Source organism: Apis dorsata, unplaced genomic scaffold, assembly GCF_000469605.1.
Source record: "Apis dorsata unplaced genomic scaffold, Apis dorsata 1.3 scaffold_1204, whole genome shotgun sequence".
NCBI classification, from domain to species: Eukaryota; Metazoa; Arthropoda; class Insecta; order Hymenoptera; family Apidae; genus Apis; species Apis dorsata.
Window position 1 is genome coordinate 277,175 of NW_006264301.1, and position 8,162 is coordinate 285,336.

The following is an 8,162-nucleotide window of genomic DNA, read 5'->3' on the forward strand; positions in this document are numbered from 1 at the left end:
CGACCGGCAATTAAATCTCGTTCATTTCCCGCCGTTTCGTCGTATCGATTTATAAACGAATTAATCGATGACACCGGCAACACCGAATTTAAACGACAATTTTATCCTGTCTATGTTAAAACGTTATAACGAGGAGGGCGAGATTCGTTAAATTTCACGAACGACTTGCCTCGCGTTGTCCTCGGAATAAATCAGGTTAATGTTTTAAATCGATCAATCTCTAAATGCACATGCTCTCTTGATAATATTTAAATTACGTGGAAATATACGATTGAAACGAATTTCCTTTGATGTTTCGAAAATATCGAAATTTCTGGGCTAGATTTTTTTTTATATATTTAATCCTCTTGAGAATCGAGTTACGCGGATTTTAGATGTATGATTATTTATTACTTGGAAATTTATATTTAAAAAGAAATTATTACAAATAATAATGTGTTCATGGAAATTATGCTTGCTGTATTTGGTAGGGAGATATAATTTTTCAACGTAAATGATATTTTTTCAAGTAGTATATTTTTTCAATGTAATGTGAATTCTTTTTTTTTTTTTTGGAAATTATTATCTTTTTTTATTAAATTTAATTAAATTGACATCATTGATAATAGTATGGGCAAATTTAAATTTTACAAGTTACAGTATCGGATAAAAGAAAATTCTGTAAAATTTATCAAATTACCAATATCATTGAGTTTAAATTATTGTGCACAAGAGGATCTAGATAATTGAAACAATATTGCATAAAAATTTTCCATTTTTATACTATACAATTCCAATTTATACAATATCGTTGAATTCAATTATACTTAAGTTTATCTACAGTAATACTGTTATATATCGAGATGTCGAATTGAAAGTAGCAGAAACTTTAATTAATTCAATTGCAAACAAATAGATTTCAATGTTGTTTTGTATCAAACTGTTTGTATTGTAACTAAATTATACTTCAACCCACTTTGCTCGTTATTTTATCAAACGTTTCAGATCTACATAATTCGGCAGATAATTTCACAGAGTCATAAATATCATAATAATATTATCAAACAGGATCGAAATAACTTGTTTCAGAAACAAAATATACGTATATTTTAGTTGTCTCGAAACGTATCTTTCCATTACCACCTTATTAAACGTAATACCCTACGTGTCTTTCCACAGAATTTCGCTTATTAAGTAAACCAAACATGTCCACAATACGTGATTAAAATACATATTTATGCAAATAGGAGAAAAGAGAATTCGAAATGGAAAAAGACAAAAATAAAAAATCCAATTACGAAAATCGAAATAAATGCGTGACACGAATATTGGCATCCAGAATAATTTGAAGAGTTGTTTATTTGACAAATAAAATGATCAAAAATACCAGCATGTTTTATTAAATTTCGACTTGATGATCATTCAATCATCATAATTTATATGTTTAAGATTCAAGAGACTTGAAGTTGTTTTTAAAATTCAATGTTTTAAGTGACAATTTATTGAAATTCAATCGAATATCAGTTTCTTTTTTGAATTATCCATTTAATTTACAAACAATTGACTTTACTCTTGAATTCTTAAAATTCATGAAAGGTCTTAGATAGATGCTAAAAAAATCTTTTAAAAAATCTAGAGCAAGAAATATTAAATTGAAAAGAATTGTGTAGAGAGTAAACATAAAAAGAATTGCTTTGATGAAGTAAAAATCTGGAAACACATCAGCCACTACTGGAAGTATTGACTTAAATTCAATAAAGAATTTTATTTCGATCGTGTAGAGAATACCAGTATTTGGATGATTTATTACAAAGTAATAAATGAAAATATCAATATAATAAATAAAAGATAATATAATAGTGATTTTGTAAAAAACTTTGGAATGATATGTATGACTATTTAGAAGTGTTACTTTAAAATAGTGAAAGAGCACTTCGATTCTGTGATCAAAATTTATGAATTTTCAGAAATTATCTGAATTCATTCATCGTTCATAAGTCTATAGAATCGGATATTGAATATTCGTATGTCTCTTGTCGATCATCGATGATTAAATACCTGTCACTCCAAATGTCTATTACGTCATTTGTGTCCCTAATTCTATGAATACGAATTTTAGGATTACGATACGATCTATCGAATAGTTTGTAAAAATATTTTAAAATATTTTATCAATCCAATTCTTTTTTTGATGATAAAGCGATTGATTAAATCAACGAAAAGTAGCGAAATATTATTCTCTGTATCAAAAATTATGAGATCAAACCGAACAACGAAAGTGTTTGAAATATTCATTTATTACGAAACTAGTTTTAAGACACTAGTTTTAAACACTCTAATATCCATCACTGTCGACAAATTATTCTCGCATCAATTAAAACTCTGTGTAAAGTTTAAAGTTCAATGTTAAACTTAAATCTAAAACGGACCGCGTTAAGTTTTCGAGTAAACTCGAAAACTTGAAATCCAAAGTTCAAACTTAACTCGTTAGAGTCTAGGAGAGGGAACTCTAGAAATGAGCAACTTGTAACAGGAAACACGAAGTAAAATAAAAATTCATTTGAATAATCCAGTTGCCTTTTATAATCGCCTATTTAAAACAATTAATATTCTTGTTAATCGTTAGGATTAAACATTGAAATTACCGATGCTATTATATTTTCAATTTTCGAATTATTTTATGTTGGAATTAATCGATACAGATTCACAAGTTATTTTATAAATCAAAGAATTGTAAATTCTTTTACATAATCTCAATTGATAATAAAACAATTGATTTACAATTAATTAGATTAATGAAATAATTCATTATTTTCTTCGTACAATTATATAAATATACAAACAAGAAAAATTTATCATCGAAAATAATGACGCGAAAACACGATGAGCACTTAATTAATGAATAACATCAATTAATCGCCTAGAATCGCCCCACGAAATTCTTATATTTCTGGTCTAACGTTTATCCTCATTACTTTCCAGAAGGATTCCATCATAGACACGCATGCATATATCATTTGTCCATCATCGTCCATCTCGCCAAAAATACACATCATCCTCTGAATATATGCAAATATACGTATATGCAAATACTTATGCGCATCGACCGCATATCCCTTTGAGCCGAGCCACCCTCCTCGTTAACAATGCGTTTCACGGGGAAATTAGCGTGCACGATAACAAAATTCGAGAAATTGAATCGGTCACGATGATCGCGCATGGCGAGTGGCATACCGTGCCAGATTCGTGCGAACATCATTTTGGCAAACTGTGGAGACGGAAAAGTGGCGAATATCGAGTACGAGGATGGCGCGAGTTTCGATCGTGATAGAGAAGTGGGCAAGGCCAAAATCGGGAAATGGCCGAGCATTGTTTGCGCTTGAACAATGGGGATCCATTAAAAGCCGCGGTTTCGTTTACTCGCGAATTATACATTTACGTGTACGGCGGACAAATGGCTGCGATTTGTGAGCCGAACGAGTTCGTTACAGGATGTTCTTTTTCGCAGTTTAATTTCTCGAAAGATTCGTCATTGTGAATTTTTATCTTCTCGAGAATTTTTCTTTTTTTAATTCGATTATTTAATTTAATAACGCGGTGTTAATTGTTGGGTTAGACTCAGAATTTGTTTTTGTGAAATTTTTTTGAAAAAATAGAGACTTCAAATATTGTAATGGGTATTGTAATGTTTGAATATTTTGTGTTTTTTTTTTTTAAAGATCATATTTTGTAGATTTTTATATTTTTTTATTTTTTATATTTAAATTTTAAATACATCAATAGTGATATTGATAATTCGAGTGATTTGATATAAAAAATAGATTTCTAAGATTTAATTTGTAAGCAAATAATAGGAACAAGTGAATTTTGATATTTCAATCTTGAAGCAGAGGAACAATTTGCAAAAGTTTTTTCGTTATCAAATCTTTTTATCTCTTTTTTTAAATAAAAAATAATTCAACGATATAAATACGTACCAAAATTGTTCCAATATTTTTCATAATTTTTAGATTATGTTAAAATTCTTATGTTCTATTCGAAGAAATGATTTTTTAAATAAATAAAATTTTAGTTTTAAATATTTTTTCAATTTCAACTTCATGATGAAAAATTTTAATTTTTACAATTTTAATATTTCCCTCCTAGGGGAATCCATATTGAACGAATGAAATAAAGGTCATAACTTTATAGTAGATGTAATAAATGTTTTATAAAGGAAGTTCTGAAATATGAATATAATTGTCATATAACGTCATATAACGATTCAATATGTGGTAATATTTCAATTTTCTATTCCGTAATTTTGCAATTTTTATCTTACAATTAATATAAATATAAACATATACAAAATATTCATTCCATTCTAAAATTCTGAATTAAATTAAATTAAATTTGTTAGAAAATTTACATAATCATTTACCATCAAGCAGTAAGAGAAGATTATGGAAAAAAATTAATAACTTCTAAACATACGTTTAAACAATTTCCCAAATAATATTCTTCTTTTCAAACAAAATTTAAATCTTCTTATAACAACGTTGAGAGGATTAAAAAGTTAGAAAACACAGATAAACTCGAGATAAATTTTTTCTAAACGCCCTCGATAAATTTTACACTTCTAAAAATCGGCCAGACACTTCAATCGGATCCACGTTCGCGTCTGTTCATCTTTGAAGTGGGCATCTGCGCTCGTTTTCTATATATAAAACAGCCGATGAACAGGATGCAGAAGGCGGATACCGAAAATTCTACCAAATATTTAATCTCCTCGAAAACCCGCTATCCGCTTAGAGAGGCATTAATTCGATTTCTTATCGCGCTCTAATAAATCCGGAAAATTAAGCGTATTCCCGTGGATTCGCCCTCGTTCCATCTCCTCCACCCAAGGGAGGATTAAAATTTGCCGGACGTCTCGGTATTCTCGCTATTCCTCTTTTGTTGAAAATGGAATAATCGCGACTTGGCTTTTGAGAGACGGGCCAATACATGGAAAAGAAACGAAAAAACGCGCAAGGAAGAACAATTGGTGAAAGAAAAGGATTGGAAAAGGAATCATCGTGAATAATAAAATATGAGATTGAATTTGTTTACAGCGATTTTTTTCTCGTATAATTTGTTGCACGAGTGACTAATAATCTGATTTGATTTGATTTCTAGGGGGGTTAATCTCTCGCTCGGCCAAACTGGGTCACTTTTGATCCACGATATAAATGGCATTTAATATGTGTAATTTAAGGTTAAGCGGTTAGTTAAAAAGTAACCGGGTCACTTTTTGTTGGTTATTCGTTACGTTTATTACGATTAAAGTAAGTAATTGCTTTGTATCGAAAGTTGAAACAAAAATGGGTAAGTATTGATATATTTTTATTTTTAATATCGTATTTTGTTGTAGGGGAAACATAAATTTGTGACAAATATCTTGATACTTTAATTATGATTTCGAATTTATAATTTTTTCTTTTATATTCGTGGAAATAAAATATCTTAAAAAAATTTTCAGGAAAAATTTTTTTAGTATAACTTGTTCTTTGAACAATATCAAATAATATTATTATGAATCACGTCTCAGAATATATATATTTTCGTTGAAATAAAGCGGCGTTGAAAATAGTGATAAGCAAGCATAATGACGCATTTATGTGCACGCGGCTATTTTATGCGAAAGTATCTATAATGGTCGATTCTAGAACAAGAAATGATATTTCAGAAACATTATTATACATTGTATATTCATAAACTTTAAATCGTTGTCAAAATTTTCATATGTATAATGTTTACGAACGGGTAATACAAGTAAGATAAGGACACGATATATTTCACGTTATCCCGTAAATTCTGTTTGAGATAATGTTACTCGATCAATTATCCCCGTTAAATATAACATTTCATTTTCGATAAATCAATAAGTCAAACACAATTATCCAAATTAGTAAAATACGTATACGCTAGATTGAAACTGTTCACAATAAAATGTAACGTTTAATAATTGGTCATTAGCATGATGTATGCAATTCGTTCTATTATATATATAATTTCATATTATTTTAATAAATTCATGAGCAATTTTTCTTCATTGTTAAAGTTTTATACCCGAAGGGGAGAAACTTAAATCCATCGTAATTGAATATTTTAACGCGATAATCTCCCTTCGTAAATTCTTAAATATTGCTTGTTTTAACAATGGATAATATTCAATAAAATTGTTTAACATATGATGTTAAAGGAATCTTCAAGTATTTTAAACAGGTACATTTGAAGTATTAAATTTTAGAAAAATTCGTAGAGATAACTTTTCGAGAGATGCTCGATTTCCTTTCGACCTTTGAACTTTTAAGAATTAAAAATCGATTTTATTACTTTACACGTTTCATCGTATCATATATTGATGTAATAATCATAAAGAAGAAATCATTGGAAAAAAAATGTAGCCACGTGCCCGGATATTTCTAAGTGGAATATTCTAAATATAACCTCTCCTAAGAGGTTCTTAGAAAAAACAAATTGCATCTTAAGTAACATATCAATGCTCGTTATTGTCCCTCGTTCATAAGCAACAGTGATTTATTCGAGGAAAAGGGGAAAAAGAAGTTTTTCCGCGTAAACGTGTGCCGGTATTCCCCATTTAAATGCAAATGAAATCCTCGGCACAGGCCGAGTGAAACAAGTAAAATTAAATTCAGAATCAATAATAAGTTTGCATATTCTTTCTCGAATGTCTGGTTAGGAATAAACATCGCGTCAAACTTCCTTGTATCGAAGCAAAAAAAAAGAAAAAAGAAACAACAAAGGATGCCTCGATATTGAGGGGGAGGGAGATAATGAAATTTAAATTATTATTATGAAAAACCTTTCAATGGGGCGGAATGAGATAAAATTGAAAAAATTATCTATCTATTTCGTCTATCGTTGAAGCAAAAACGATAGAAATGACGACTAAGCGTGTCATTAATCTTTAATTGATACACGATCCACGCGTGATTTAACTCTATTAAATATATGGCCGCACGAAAATGGCCGGTTGCTATCCACTTTCGATCGAAAGAACTTTTTATCCCGTGGAAAATTTATATAACATGGACGGAGAGACAATTTTTTTTCTTTTTATTTCTTGTTTATTTATTCGTCCATGTATTCCCGACTCTAGAAACATTTAACACCCGGGGAATAAATAGAATTGGCGTTTGTTTGAGCAGTGACAGTTTTGGGATGCAACTGTAAAGTGGATCACGTAACACGATCACCCAGATTATTTTTATTATTAGTGAATCGATTAAAGTATATATTTCTTTTTTTTTTTTTTTTTGTGAGTGGGTAATACGATTTCGATTTTCGAGGATTTTTGAAGCGATATTTGATTCTTTTTCAATGGAGAAAAATTCGACTTTTTTCCAGTAAATTTTCGAAACATTTTAATCGAACGGTGTAATAATTTTTTTTACGTATTAAAATTTAAAAAATAAATTGTGTAAATTGAAGCAAAAAATAATAAGAAATAAATCATCATATCTCGATACATTTTCTTAAAATTTATGAAGTTCTTATAGGGTTAATTATAGGCATTAAACAAACTTCGTCGCCTTAGGCGCCTTGTTTTCACGCGAACCGGTCCTTCTAATAGGTCCAGGATTCCCAACTTGTATTTCGCAATTTCTTCCCAATGAAATCGTTACGATTAATTTTAGTAGAAACCATCTTTACAATAAATTCTATTGAAACGATTATCGTATTTCATTACTTATATTCTTTACAATTATTTTTATCAAAAGAAGAAAAAAAGAAAAAGATCGTTAATTTGTTTCAACATAATTACTTTCCAATATTCTTCCATCGTGTAACAATTTTTAATTCAAATATAAGAGGATGACAAGTCACGAATTCAAAGAAACAAAAAAAAAAGATTAATAACGATTAATTACGATATCTCATTATTAATATTGATCTCAATATTGAAAAGATATACCATCAATTCATCTCACCATAACATAAACACTTTTTTAACATTCCATTATTACTTCAAACCACCTTACAACAATTCTATTACTCATAATAACCAATTTCTAATAATTTTTTGCAGTGTCCCTCGATCACGAATAACTATGCCAATTCACGAGATTCTAAAATAGTGGTCATTCTAAAAAAAAAAAAAAAGAAAAAAGGTTGGGAGACACTGCGATAAGTGTTCC

The 8,162-nt window shown here is 29.1% G+C and overlaps 1 protein-coding gene across 12 annotated transcripts in view; it reads left to right on the plus strand.

Moving 5' to 3' along the window:
* Positions 1-8,162, plus strand: part of LOC102677825 (collagen alpha-2(IX) chain-like) — a 342,768-nt gene that overhangs the window by 266,264 nt on the left and 68,342 nt on the right. The window lies entirely within an intron of this gene.